The following is a 5327-nucleotide window of genomic DNA, read 5'->3' as shown; positions in this document are numbered from 1 at the left end:
TCGTTTATTTCTGTTGATTTCTTTTATATAGTTTAAAAACAAATAAATAAAGAGGGGAACCCAAAACTTTTCAAAAAGGAAAGTGAAAGTGAGAGAGACAAGCATTGTTGAAGTAGGGGAGCTCCTTGAACTCTGTTCATGCTCACGGAAACTTTGTGAATCTTGATTACAGAAACTTTTCAACAAAAATAATTATCCCCTTGTAAATTTCCATTGTATTATAAAAATAATGTGCCAAGATTTTCCTTTAGGATGTTTACATTGCTTGTTGGTTTGTGCGGTGCAAAACAGAAACTTCGGCTATAGTGTGCGATTTTACATTTTTTACAGGAATGTCAAACAGTTCTGAAACGTTTTGCACTATATTTCTATACAAATTTTTTATTTTTCCTATTTTTTTCATAATTCTTGGAGTACCATAAGTATGGTGAATGTTCAGATTACTACAGACTGTCCTCTTTAAGATAGATTCTTTTTTTGATGCATAGTTTGCTTGTTTTGACGAAACTATCAATTTCTATCAGTGGATTAAGCCATGGAAAAGTTATATTACAGTAGCTACAATGAAAAAACAAAATATGAATTGGTTTGCAACTGTACTTAGAGTAGTGATTTGCTTTATTATACTAACAGATCTTACCGAACTTTTTGTTAAGTTTTGTGTGATTGACGTTTACAAGTTTTGGGAGAGATCACGATGGATGGAGGAATAAGGAGTGGCAAGAGACTAAGCTTGGGGATGCCCGAGGCACCCCAAAGAAATATTCAAGGACTCCCAAGCAACCAAGCTTTGGGATGCCCCGGAAGGCATCCCCTCTTTCTTCTAACAATCATCGGTAATTTGACTTGGAGCTATATTTTTATTCGTCGAATGATATGCGTAAATCTTGGAGCGTCTTTTGCATTTAGTTTTCACTTCTCTTTGATGCACCATGTTGGTATGAGATAGTCCTTGGTTGATTTATAGAATACTCATTGCACTTCACTTATATCTTTTGAGTATGGCTTTATAGAATGCTTCATGTGCTTCACTTATATCTTTTGAAGTTTGGATTGCCTGTTTCTCTTCACATAGAAAACCGCCATTTGTAGAATGCTCTTTTGCTTCACTTATATTTGTTAGAGTGTGGGCATATATTTTGTAGAAAGGATTAAATTCTCTTGCTTCATTTATATCTATTTAGAGAGATGACAGGAATTGGTCATTCACATGGTTAGTCATAAAATCCTACATAAAACTTGTAAATCACTGAATATGATATGTTTGATTCCTTGCAATAGTTTTGCAATATAAAGATGGTGATATTAGAGTCATTCTAGTGGGTAGTTGTGGATTGTAGAAATACTTGTGTTGAAGTTTTTGATCCCCGTAGCATGCACGTATGGTGAACCGTTATGTAGCAAAGTTGGAGCATGAGGTATTTATTGATTGTCTTCCTTATGAGTGGCAGTCGGGGACGAGTGATGGTCTTTTCCTACCAGTCTATCCCCCTAGGAGCATGCGCGTAGTACTTTATTTCAATGACTAATAGATTTTTTCAATAACTATGTGAGTTCTTTATGACTAATGTTGAGTCCATGGATTATACGCACTCTCACCCTTCCATCATTGCTAGCCTCTTCGGTACCGTGCATTGCCCTTTCTCACCTCGAGAGTTGGTGCAAACTTCACTGGTGCATCCAAACCCCGTGATACGATACGCTCTATCACACATAAGCCTCCTTATATCTTCCTCAAAACAGCCACCATACCTACCTATCATGGCATTTCCATAGCCATTCCAAGATATATTGCCATGCAACTTCCATCATCTTCATATACATGACTTGAGCATCATTGTCATATTGCTTTGCATGATTGTAAGATCACTAGCATGATGTTTTCATGGCTTGTACATTTTTTTGATGTCATTGCTACGCTAGATCATCGCACATCCCGGTACACCGCCGGAGGCATTCATATAAAGTCATATTTTGTTCTAGTTTCGAGTTGTAATATTGAGTTGTAAGTAAATAAAAGTGTGATGATCATCATTATTAGAACATTGTCCCATGTGAGGTTATGAAAATAAAAGTGGCCAAAGAAGCCCCCCAAAAAAGGATAGAGGCCAAAGAAGCCTAAAAAAGAGAAAAAAATAAAGAAAAAATAAAAAAGGAGAAAAAAAATAAAAAAATGAGAGAAAAGAGAGAAGGGACAATGTTACTATCCTTTTACCACACTTGTGCTTCAGAGTAGCACCATGTTCTCCATATAGAGGGTCCCTTGAGTTATCACTTTCATATACTAGTGGGAATTTTCATTATAGAACTTGGCTTGTATATTCCGATGATGGGCTTCCTCAAATGCCCGAGGTCCTCATGAGCAAGCAAGTTGGATGCACACCCACTTAGTTTCCAGTTTGAGCTTTCATACACTTATAGCTCTTAGTGCATCCGTTGCATGGAAATCCTTACTCCTTACATTGTATCAATTGATGGGCATCTCCATAGCCCGTTGATTAGCCGCGTCGATGAGAGACTTTCTCCTTTTTGTCTCCTCCAGACAACCTCCACCATCATATTCTATTCCACCTATAGTGCTATATCCATGGCTCACGCTCATGTATTGTGTGAAAGTTGAAAAGGTTTAAGAACATCAAAAGTATGAAAAAATTACTTGGCTTGTCATCGGGGTTGTGCATGATTTGAATATTTTGTGTGATGAAGATGGAGCATAGCCAGACTATATGATTTTGTAGGGATAACTTTCTTTGGCCATGTTATTTTGAAAAGACATATTGCTTTATTAGTATGCTTGAAGTATTATTGTCTTAATGTCAAATGATAGACTATTGCTTTAAATCACTCGTGTCTTAATATTCATGCCATGATTAGATTATGATACGTCTCCAACGTATCTATAATTTTTGATTGCTCCATGTTATATTATCTACTGTTTTGGACATTATTGGGCTTTACTATCCACTTTTATATTATTTTGGGACTAACCTATTAACCGGAGGCCCAGCTCAGAATTGCTGTTTTTTGCCTGTCTTAGGGTTTCGAAGAAAAGGAATATCAAACGGAGTCCAAACGGAATGAAACCTTCGGGAACGTGATTTTCTCAACGAACAAGACCCAGGAGACTTGGACCCTACATCAAGACACAAAAGAGGAGGCCATGAGGTAGGGGGCGCGCCTACCCCCCCAGGCGCGCCCTCCACCCTCGTGGGCCCCCTGTTGTTCCACCGACATACTCCTTCCTCCTATATATACCTACGTACCCCCAAACAATCAGATACGGAGCCAAAAACCTAATTCCACCGCTGCAACTTTCTGTATCCACGAGATCCCATCTTGGGGCCTGTTCCGGAGCTCCGACGGAGGGGGCATCGATCACGGAGGGCTTCTACATCAACACCATAGCCCCTCCGATGAAGTGTGAGTAGTTTACCTCAGACCTACGGGTCCATAGTTATTAGCTAGGTGGCTTCTTCTCTCTTTTTGGATCTCAATACAATTTCTCCCCCTCTCTTATGCAGAACTATTCGATGTAATCTTCTTTTTGCGGTGTGTTTGTTGAGACCGATGAATTGTGGGTTTATGATCAAGTCTATCTATGAACAATATTTGAATCTTCTCTGAATTCTTTTATGTATGATTGGTTATCTTTGCAAGTCTCTTCGAATTATCAGTCTGGTTTGGCCTACTAGATTGATCTTTCTTGCAATGGGAGAAGTGCTTAGCTTTGGGTTCAATCTTGCGGTGTCCTTTCCAAGTGCCAGTAGGGGCAGCAAGGCACGTATTGTATGAGTTTATTCCTATACATCATGTCATCTTGCTTAAGGCGTTACTCTGTTTTTAACTTAATACTCTAGATGCATGCCAGATAGCGGTCGATGAGTGGAGTAATAGTAGTAGATGCAGGTAGGAGTCGGTTTACTTGTCTCGGACGTGATGCCTATATACATGATCATACCTAGATATTATCATAACTATGCTCAATTCTGTCAATTGCTCAACAGTAATTTGTTCACCCACCGTAGAATACTTATGCTCTCGAGAGAAGCCACTAGTGAAACCTATGGCCCCCGGGTCTATCTTTATCATATTAATCTCCTACTACTTAGTTATTTCCTTTGCTCTTTACTTTGCCTTTATTTTACTTTGCATCTTTATCACAAAAATACCAAAAATATTATCTTATCTTATCTATCAGATCTCACTCTCGTAAGTGGCAGTGTAGGGATTGACAACCCCTATTCGCGTTGGTTGCGAGGATTTATTTGTTTTGTGCAGGTACGAGGGACTGGCGTGTAGCCTCCTACTGGATTGGTACCTTGGTTCTTAATAACTGAGGGAAATACTTACGCTACTTTGCTGCATCATCCCTTCCTCTTTAGGGAAAACCAACGCAGTGCTCAAGGGGTAGCAAGAAGTATTTCTGGCGCCGTTGCCGGGGAGGTCTACGCAAAAATCAACATACCAGGTACCCATCACATACCCTTATCTCCCGCATTAAATTATTTGCCATTTGCCTCTCGTTTTCCTCTCCCCCACTTCACCCTTGCTGTTTTATTCGCCCTCTCTCTCTATCCTCCATCTCCTTCTCTATTTGCCTCTTTTTGCCTGCTTGCTTTTTGTTTGCTTGTGTGTTAGTTCATTTGCTTGTCGTTATGGCTAGTACTTTACCTTCTGCCTCTATGTCTGAAATTGGGGAAATTATTGTCGATATGGACAACAATAATATCATGAAAAATTTTGATGCTCCTGCTAAAGAACCACCCATCTTACATACAAAAAAATTCCGTGTTGGTAGTGGTAATATTATTGGAAAAGGAGTCATTCAAGATTTCTTTACTTGTTCCGGTGCTTTACCTTCTATGGATAGTTCGATCCTTCATAGAACTAGTAGTCTTGCGGACGCTATTGGCATGCTTGTAGTTGAACTTGAAAGACAATTCATGCACATGCATCCTTGCATACAAAGGATTTTCCTGGAATTTTCTAATATTGAGCATTCTTCTGTTAAGCGTGCTGCTACTATCTTTTTGGCTCATGAGTTTAGATTCATAATAAAAGAGGCCAAAGAAATCTTTGCACATTATAGGGTGGACTCTTGCCGTCCTCCCATAGAGGCTATCCTCTTTGATCAAGAAGAAATAATGCGTTTTCAATCTTTAGACTATGTTGCTTTCAATGAAAATCTTAGAAAAGGGGTTCCTACCAATGTTTTAGTTGATAGAATTTCTGAACTTAATGATGATTTGGCTATTCGAAATAATGAACTAGGATATTCTCTTGAATATAGGCTCACAAAGTTCTGTCAAAAGAATGCTTATAATGAT

Source organism: Triticum urartu, chromosome 6 (genome assembly GCF_003073215.2).
Source record: "Triticum urartu cultivar G1812 chromosome 6, Tu2.1, whole genome shotgun sequence".
NCBI lineage: Eukaryota > Viridiplantae > Streptophyta > Magnoliopsida > Poales > Poaceae > Triticum > Triticum urartu.
The sequence above is the reverse complement of the archived record's forward strand: the minus strand, read 5'-3'. Positions refer to the sequence as shown.